Source organism: Cygnus atratus, chromosome 3, assembly GCF_013377495.2.
Source record: "Cygnus atratus isolate AKBS03 ecotype Queensland, Australia chromosome 3, CAtr_DNAZoo_HiC_assembly, whole genome shotgun sequence".
NCBI lineage: Eukaryota > Metazoa > Chordata > Aves > Anseriformes > Anatidae > Cygnus > Cygnus atratus.
The window spans coordinates 8246571-8256341 of NC_066364.1; the positions used below are offsets into that span (position 1 = coordinate 8246571).

Consider the following 9771-nt stretch of genomic DNA (forward strand, 5'->3'; position numbering starts at 1 on the left):
AGGGGGAGGAAGCAACAACACCCTTAGAACTGTGAACTTCGCTTAAGTTATAAATACTTTCCTCATACGATCGGCCAACATTATAATAAAGAGGGCAGTGAAGCATATTTAACATTTTGCCTTGTGTTGCATTAGTAATTCTGTCAGAGGTGACCTGGAAATGTTAGCTTCAGACTTTCTTCACCCTTCACCTGAAGAAGCCTTTTTCATGACCTCTCGTCACACCGTATCCTTGCTATATCTGGCATTTCTCTGCTCCCAGTGGGACACACTACAAGGTGTCCTTGGTACTGTCTAGGCATTTCAGGTGCAATCTATCGAGCTGTTTATGAAAAGGAGGGGGGCAGGTGGGGAAGTGGGAGCAGTATTGGACAAGCATCTCTAAGTTAAGCAAGTCACTTTGGGGGAAAAAAAAAAAAAGAAAAAGCCATGTACCAAAATCTGTTTTCTGATTCTAAAACATCAGTTAGGTTCAAGAATTGCGTACAGCCCTACTGTGAAGGGGGAAGACAGAGTAAGGTATCATCTCTGTCCTATTGTATCCAGAAAAGCACAATAAACGTCCTAACCACTGTCTTGGAATTTAAAGGAGTTGTACGAACTTGACACTTCTTATAACAAAGGACTAGCTTTGGAGGAAGCAGAATATTCCACAGCCATGATGGAGAACAGCTGGATAGGCATTGTTGCACCTACTCCTATTCCCATGGTAGGAAATGGGAAGAGGAAGAAGAAAGTTTCAGCTTTATAAGTAGTTCTCACTTATATGGATCACCCATTTCTTAAACAGAACCCTTAAAATATAAAGGGTGTCATACAATCAGGAAGCCACTTACTCCCACTGCTCAGGAACCAACATCTATCTCAGGGTCCACTACTGTCTGCCCAACTGTAGGAAAAAGGTGTTCCTTCAATCCTTTTCCTCCTGTCATTCACAGCATCCCTCTGAGATATCCCTTATACCCTCCAATATATGTTACTAAAACAAGTCATTCAGAAGAGGGCAGAAGACAAAAGCTAAAAAAAGAAAAAAAAGAACCAACTTTCATTGTTCTCAGAGTTCCCAGCCTTGATACTTCAAGCAACGACAGCATCAGGCTCAACAGCTCTGCTCAACCACCCCCAAATACGTAGTTGAGAATATAAGCACGGCCAAAGGCCTGTTTCATAGCATATAGTTGAGACAGGTGACTTAGTTTATACACGTTACATACACACACACTTCTATGCTCTACCCCTTCCCAAAAACATAAGAAGTTTTCATCCAGAGTTAGCAACTTCTCCCCACCCTGTTCCCAAACTTCGCCATGGAGGAAGGAGTAAACTCAGTAAGATACTGCTTAAGTTCATGGTTATTCTGTAGCACTTGATATAGTTTCAAAAGCATTTTCCAGACATTTATATACCCGACAACATTTTGTAGTATGAAGTGTTCCAACTTGGCATTTCTTCCCCACTCTTGGCAAGTGAGAGAATAAAATTGACAGAAAGTTGAAAAATGAAGTTCTTGAAATACACAATACGTTAGGGATCATTTAATGAATTCAGGTGCTCAACAAGCTACAAATCAACAGAAATTTGCAATACATATATATTTCAAAGCACAGGTAAACACAGCTGCAGCCACTTTAAAGTTATTTCATGTCATATAATTATTACGATGAACTTTCTGAACTCTTTGCCCTCTCTTCTTTTGATCTGCAGTTTACCTGTGGCTGGGAAAACTAGTGGCATTTAAATTCTTCTTTCTAATTAAGGAAAACAGCATGTTTAAGTCTCAGCCTGAAAAGAGAAACTTTTCTTTGAGTAGCTACAGCATGCTGTGATCTGCAAACCCACTAGAGCAGCATTCACAGACCAAAAACCAAAATCCTCTAACGAGGTCTGACAAAGCATATCTCAGAGCAGAATTATATAAGTATTAATTACTCATCAGCACAGACTTTAAGAAGTATCTGAAGAAAAAGCTCTTAAATCATACTTTAAATCCCGGGTTTCTACTGTCCACGTTGCAATGCAAATAACGGTTTTGTTTCTGTAGGTTTTTTTTGTGTTCCATTAAAAAAAAGTCAAGACAGATAATGAGTCTCTTCTCAAGATTAAAAAATAATCACTGGATGTATGATTTAAGCCCAGTTCAACAGATCTGGCACATCTTGAGTTTGAGACCCTCTACAGCAGCAGTATTGCCTCCGATCCTTCTATGGGAACTTGAGGGATTCTTCCCAGCATCTCTCAACTACATACACAGTCCAAGAAAGCCACTTCTACAATACGTGTGTCTCATAGCTCTTAGTTAACAGGAACATTGCAGAGGAACCGCATCAGCGAGATTTTCTTGCAAACTGCTGCACTGAATGAGTTCCAAAAGGTAACCCCCTAGAAGTAATCTGATTTTTCTAAGTCAAAAGCCATTTCACCTGTATTTATGTGGACTCTAGAATTTGAGACAAACCCACGAACTGTACATTTGTGTGCTCCAGTAAGCCAAACCAAACAAAACCTGAACAGAAGTTCCGGCGCTTCATATCACCTTTTGCACACTATTTTATTGGATGGCAGCGAATTAATAAAAAAAACAGCGCAAAAGGAATCCTGAATTCATTACAAAAAGTCTTTGTCTGTAGTTGGAGCAGACTGCTTCAGTGAATCAATATTATCATTACAAGCCAGCATAAGCTACCTGAAGTTTAAGACCACTGAAAAACCATGCATTTTTCTGATGTTAATGCCAACGATGGCAAAAATCCAAGTTGACGATATTTGAAAACCTAAACCTGAGCATCACAGACGAAAAAAGCAGCACATAAAAATTAAGGAAAATGGTCCCATGTTCCAGATATTCTAATCCACAACATAAAATTATTTATGGAGGAGTGTGACTAGGAATTCAGTTCCTGTCATTTATCAGATGGTCAAGACAGCGCAGAGGTAACCGGCTGCATAATAACAGCACTAGGAAGGCTTCTCGGGGCATCTCTGGTATCAAATTTTCTCCAGTCCTATTTTAGCTCTAATAGGTAAACAGTGCATATTCAAAACCTGGGAAGCGTTGACTTTTAAAAGCCTGACAGAAAGGCGTTCCTGTAGAGATTTCTAATCTATTTCCTTTTAATCTCTCTCTTTATAGCGGAGGAAGAGTTCTTTGTACTTCTGGTAACAAAGGCAGCACAGAAGTGACAGAAGCATGTCAAAGCTGTTTACATTTCATACGGCCTTGTACACGGAGCTGCTGTTGGCAGGGCACTTCGCTGAGCAGCAAGGAGCCCATTTTCCTATGATAAACTTCGTACAAGAGTTCGCCGTATCGAGGGATGCCAAAACCCTTTCCCCTCCCCACACAGGGTTAAGCTAACGCAAACCCAGAAAGGAAGTTTAAAAAAGTGAAGCAACAAAGGGTTAATATCATAATTTCAAGGACCTGCAAGTATATTTAACGCAAACTTACCCGATTTGTATTGCTACGCGCTTTGTGATACAGGTAAGGGTGAAACCTATTGATACAGCCCAGCTTTTGTGGAGAGATGAACACATTAATAGAAGTAAATACAGGAATAAATTACGTAATTTAATGATACTGTATCATATTTATTAAGGTTACTGAATCAGCACGCTGCAAGGCCAAATGTTGCCAAATGGAAGAACTGAAATGAGGAAAAGAAGAAAAAAGCAAAAGGGCCAAATAATTTTCTAACCCATGCTGAGATTTTAGCCAGCTAAAAGCCTTGATTACGGCACAAAGAATTAATGGTCTGAAAACGATGCGGACCTCTGTGGTGCATTATGAAGCTGATGCTCTGCAAACAGGAGCTTCAGGATCAGACCTTCAGGCTTCCTCACTACCTGGTCCTGTCGCCCGTGACAGCAAACCCAAGTGGAGGAGCGCTGTCTGCAGACAAGTTGTTGGGAGAACCTCCATAATACCATGCTCAACCTGAAGTTAAAGGAGGGATGCTTAAACACAGCTAATGTTGAAAATACTCCAGAACTTAGAAGCACAAAAAACACCCTAAAAGTTGGTTTTAAAATTGAAAGAAGAAATCCCACAGCAGGGATATAATGGATAGGGTAGGGGGCTAAACAGGATAGGATAGACTGGAATCTCCCTCTACTTTTACACATTTAGGGGTACTTTGCCCCTTAAAGCTGTGTGTGAGCTTCTATCACAGCACGTGGAAACTCTACATGCAGAAAAAGGATAGGGCAAAAAAAAAATGTATATATAAAAAAAATACACTTTTTTCTGTGTTTCAGAAGACATGGCTCCATGGGTTTTTCGGAACTAAATTAAAAGGTCAGGAAAACAAGTAGGCATGGACAAGACTGAACTGCAGATGAGCACAGAGAAGCAGCGGGATGAGCACCAGGGACTGAAAATAGTTAAGGGCCCAATCCAGGTCCCAGCTCGAGCGGGGCCGAAGGGGAACGGCTCTCATGGAAGCAATGGATGGAGACCTGGGAACAGGAGGACGCATGGGAGCAGAGCGGTATCGCTAGCGAGACGAGCACAGCCAGCCTGGGGATAATGAATTCTCCTCACAAACAGGCATTAAACGTGCTAGCACCAGGTATGGTTCACAGCAAGCCCAGAAACCACATCTAATTTCTAGACGAGTCGTTACGGGCAGGCACGTCCCTCTCCTTTCATTGAGAGGATTTCCAGTCACCACGCATGCTATGTACTTTTTATTACTGTTTGAAGAATAAGAGCAGTAACCCTGACAAAACACCAGCCTAAAAGAAGAAAAAAAGAGAGGTGGTTACTTTCTTCTTTTGAGATTTCTGCTCCTAAAAAACAAGTGAGCAAGGGAAGGGTTTGCTTCTGCACACAACCACTTTGTTTCAGCAAGACTTGAACAAAACCTCCTTCGCTAGGCTGTGTATCTAATATATTGGGCACGTGAAGTATGACCATCACTCATTAGAAATGTAATTAAAAAGTGACAAAACTGGATCTCCCCCCTCCCCAGCATGCAGATGAAAACCAGTAACCCTGACTCTATTTGTAACCATGACAACTATAGAATATTTTATTTCAGTAATATAATTCACACCCAACGTTTGCTCATAGGTTTTGTTGTTAAGGGGAAGGTTGACACGCTGTGCACACATTTCATAAGCTACCGGAGACAACAAATACAGAGAACTCGGGCAGTGCTCGGGATCGAGAACCCGGTACGTGTTTCATAGCTCATTTGAGACCCTCTGCAGAAAGCTAAATGAGCATGAACAAAAATCCAACCAAATTCAGCAGTAATGGTCATTACTTACAAGACAACAACTCGGTACAACTGGATGCTTTTCAACTTTTAAATAAACTGCAGTGATATGCCTCTATTTTAGGAGAGGTAGTAACTCAAGCCCCAAACTTTAATTTTCAATTAAAATATAATATGCATTTTTCACTCTGTTAGGAAACACCAAAATAGATGCTACTGGAAAAGGTATCTATACGAAGGGAGGCAATGAAAGACGTGGTTCACATATGCTGGCTAAGTCTTATTCTGGATGGGTCACTAAATTATTTGCATAGCTCCCATATTTCATCTTAAATTGAAGACAACTTCCATAAATACACACAATGAAGACAAGTTATAAGAACAAAAAAAAACCTGTATGTTATTCAGAGAAGATTAAACAACCTACTGAGCATAACTAAAGTTTGACGCAGATAAATGTCAGCGTAAAATATGGTTGTACTTTATTTTTCTCCACACAGGGAAAAAAAAAAACAGAACAAAAACCATCAGCAGCTTAAAGCACAATATAACAAAAATAGAAGGCAGACACACTGTTGCTTTGTTTTGGAGGAAAGAAAATTAAGAATAAAGCTTGCTGGAATACTATGCCTTCCCTCACACAGATCATAACATCTATCAAGGAGGATTTAAAGTTTCAGCAGATTGCTAATTATAAGAGACAGTAATACTATTATCTGCAGTCACCTTAAAGCTACAGCAGATTGATTTTGAACTCTCTCAAAACTGACCTCAGAAGGGTACTCCGATAAATGTTTTATCACTGGAAGGCTCACACATAACCACACGTGCACACTTGCTCTGTTGTTTTAAAGAAAAAGCAAGGGAAAAGAAAGTTTCTCCATTTATCAGGAATGCAGTATATGTAATATTCCATTAAAACAAATAAGCCTTTAGCAGACACGCTTGCTTTTTTTTTTTTCCCCCCTCATTGATGGGAAAGTGAAGGGCCCCCCTTTAACCCAGTTAGCGGAAGGCTCTGTTTTTCTGAACAGTTTTCACGTACAACAAACAAAAGGTGAGCAGCCCAACTGCATCACCAGGGCTCCAAATTTTCGGTGGTGGTGGGGAGGCTGATTTCTCCGTAGCATTCTAGGAACATTTTCGGCTTAGTAAATGAAGCCAAAGGGTGGAAAAAATAATAGTCTCAGACTACGAGCAGACATTGTTCATGAAGTGTAGGAAAACCAGCACCATCCATCCCCACAATTCCCTTCCTCCAGACCTTTTTCCACCCTCGGGGGAGGCGAAGGAACCTGAACCCGAGAGCCCAGGGCCCTCGGACCTGCATCCCCGCACAAGGACAGCCAGTCACACCGGCTCAATGTCAACATTAAAAAAAAAATAATTAAAAAAAAAAAGAAAAGTAGCTTTCGCCTCCCATCCTAAGCGACCCCTTCTGAAAACAGGTACCCAGGGGATGCGCCTCGGTGCTCCTACCGGAGCCAGGCAGCACTTCGGCTCAGAGATAACTTAAAAGAAAACAATCCAAAATAAATAAATAAATGAAATAAATACAAACCCAACCACCCTAAAGCGCGTCGAGAGGAAAACCCAAGAGCAGCCAAACACAACCTCCCACCGGCGGGGAACGGCATACGGCACGGAGCGGGGAAAAAACGCGTTAAGAAGTGGGTTTTTAAAAATATATATATTTATATATTTTAAGGAAGATTCAGCCCAGAAGTTGGTGCCACGAATCGCGCCGAGGGATGGGGCACAGGGAGCCTGCGGCGGGTGGGCGCCGATCGCTTCCCGGCGGTTTTGGGGTGGCGATGGGGGGGGGGACGGGGACATAGAGGGGGCGATAGGGACAAGGGGGTGGCGATGGGGATACGGGGGGGGGACAGGGACACGGTTATCCCAGAGGAGAGGAGGGGGCGACAGGGACAGGGCTGCGCGGGCGAGCGCCAGAAGTTGCGGGTGCGCAGCGACGGGGGGGGGGGGGGGGGGGACACAAGATAGGAACCCCCTCCTTCCTTTCCAAAACGATTTAACCCCCCCAAAAAAACCCTGGGAGGAAGCAAACCGCCTGTTATTTCATCGTCATTAATAATAACGATAATGAACCCCGCGGCGGTTCGGGGCTGCGAGGGGAGGCACGCAGGAAGTTTTCGATGCGGGCGCAGGCGCAGGCTGAGGTGAGGGGGGGGTTGGTGGTGGTGAGGGGAAGGAAGGGGGGGGGGGGGGAGGCAGAGGCTCCGCGGAGGCTCCGCGGGCGCGCAGCCGCCGCTTACCTCCCTCCGCGGGGGGCGCAGGGAGGCCCGGGGCCGCGTCGTCAGGCGGCGGGAGGCTGCGCGGCGAGGGGAGGCTGCGGTGGTTTGCGCATCGCAGCCTCCGCCGCTTAACGCAGAGCCCAGCGCGGCGCCGGGAGCCGGGAGCCGCGCTGGAGGCCGGGCAGGGAGGCTCGGCGAGGAGGCGGCGGCGGTGGCGGTGACAGAGGCTGGCGGCGGCGGTGGCGCGGAGCAACGGGCATGCTCCCGTCTGGCCGCCTTCCCCTCACCTACTGCCCGCTTTAGCCGCGGAGGGAGGAGGCCGGGGTGCCGGGAGAGGGGCGGGCCGGGCCAATCGCGGAGGAGGAGGGAGGCGGAGGAGGCCGGGCCGCTCCGCCCAGCACGGCCCGCCTTCCCCGGCCGGCCTCCCTCCCTCCCCGCCGGCATCCCTCCCTCCCTTCCTCGCTCCCGGCCTCCCTCCCTCCTTCCCTCCCTCTCCCCTTCTCCCTCCTGGCCTCCCTCCCCTCCCTCCTTCCTCCTTCCCTCTCTCCCTGCCTCTCTCGGGAGGTAGGTGCGGAGCCTCCGCCCCGCAGCTGGCAGCGGCTTTCTCCCTTTCCATCCCTCCCTCGTCCACCCTTCTGTCCGTCTTGTCCGTCCTCCTGTCCGCAGCGAGGACGTGCGTGCAGGTGGGAGAGTGCCTTTCCCAAAAGGTCACCCGTCTCCCGGCTGCCTTCGAAAGTAGCGTGTAGTTGCAAAGAAATATTACCCCGCTTTATTAAATCATCTCTCTCCGGGGGCGTGCTCCAAAGCCTCTTGAAGTCCACGGGAGTCTTTGAATAGGTTGGTACAATTCTCTCCCGACAGGGCTTTTTTTTTTTTTTTTTTTTTTTCCTTCCTTCTTCTTCTGTTAAATATCCAGCGCGCTTGGAGTCACTACAGATTTTACGCGTGGAAATCTGCATCTGTCTCTCTATTCTGTGTAATCTTGTCTCTGTGCGTGCCGCTTTGTAGTGAGCTTTCTGATGTGCACACAATCTGCATATGCTGTAGTTTTACCCGCAGAACACTTTGTCTTTTTATATTTCCTGCGAGCATAAAAAAAAAATAAAATAAAAAAATAAGCTTAATCGAATTCTCTTTCTCCGTACTTTTCCAGTTCGAGACGCGTCGTGGGGAAATGCACACTCTGCAGTGTTGGAAGGGAGACGGCGGTGCCAAGTGACAGCCGAGCGAGGCAGAGGGAAGGAAGGCAGGGGAGCGGGCAACCCACGGAAATGGGCGACTGCACAATGCTGTGAAGAAGGGACATGACGCCTGGCAGGAGGCAGGGTGCGGCACTAGAAGGGCTGTTTCCTTTTTCCCCCTTCCCAACCTCGCAAACAACCCAAGAGTCCCTGATTGCAGTGGGCTAAAACGTTTCTAAACCCAGCCGTCGTCATTAATATTAGAATGCTTTTAGCAGAACATGGCCTCGCTTCGAAAACAGGAAGGCTCCACACGTTTTTGTCCTTAATCCATCATGTATCAACGCCGAAACCTCCAGCCTGGCGCATGGCGGTGGAGTGTGAGGGTCAGAAGTTCACAACAATTTAAATCTGAATTATTTAGCAAGCACACACATGACACTCTTCTGATTTCCACGCAGCCTTTTTTTTTTCTCCCCCCCCCCCCCCCCCCAGTTCATTTCCTTCCCTCTAAACACGAGAGCCCCGTTCGGTGTTATTTGCCCTGGCGCGGTGTTATTTGCCCAGCATATCCAGTTGACCCAGAATCCAACAAAGCCGAGGAGAAGAAGTCTCGATGGGACTGTTGACCTAACAAGTAGCATGTCAGTCTCCCGGTGGCATTTGAATGTTCTTGCAGCGAATGCTTTGAGACAGGAGAGAGCATAAATCCGAGTTTCTTTGGAATCCTTAATTAGACACAGTGATTTTGGAGGACTGGTTTCTGCCGCTATCCTCTAGTGCCTGGTACTTTGTTTTGCGACCTTGAGGTTAAGGGTACCAACCAGCCCTGTTTATTTTTAATAAAATCTTACAGTTATATGAGACAGTTCTAGGTTTTATTTATTTTTAGCATAAGTGCTTCCATCTTATCTGTCTTGCAGGTTTATAGTAAGGATTTGGCTAATATTTGGACAGCACTTTTAAGCTATGAAGCTCTATGGGTCTATTATACTGACCATTTTCTGGGGTTTTCGTTTTAGGAGTGTACTTTTGTACAAGATAAGAGTGTGCTCTTTCAGTTCAGATAGATAGAGCTCAAATCTTGACCTTAGTTTTCCCCTCAAATTTTATTAA

General features: G+C 45.5%; 1 protein-coding gene and 1 long non-coding RNA gene across 31 annotated transcripts in view; one reads left to right on the forward strand and one right to left on the reverse strand.

Annotated features, from left to right (window-relative positions):
- KLHL29 (kelch like family member 29) overlaps nucleotides 1–7789 on the reverse strand; it is a 391775-nt gene extending 383986 nt beyond the window's left edge. For all 30 annotated transcript variants that reach the window (XR_004780737.2, XR_004780732.2, XR_004780729.2 and 27 more), the window contains exon 1: nucleotides 7496–7789. The gene's annotated coding sequence lies outside the window, so the exon portion shown is untranslated. The remainder of the gene's footprint in view (nucleotides 1–7495) is intronic.
- Nucleotides 7790–8001: 212 nt separating this feature from the next.
- LOC118254682 (uncharacterized) lies at nucleotides 8002–9510 on the forward strand. The gene is made up of 2 exons (XR_004780723.2): nucleotides 8002–8311; nucleotides 8628–9510. It is a non-coding gene; the product is annotated as an uncharacterized LOC118254682 (long non-coding RNA).
- The last annotated feature ends 261 nt before the right edge of the window (nucleotides 9511–9771 follow it).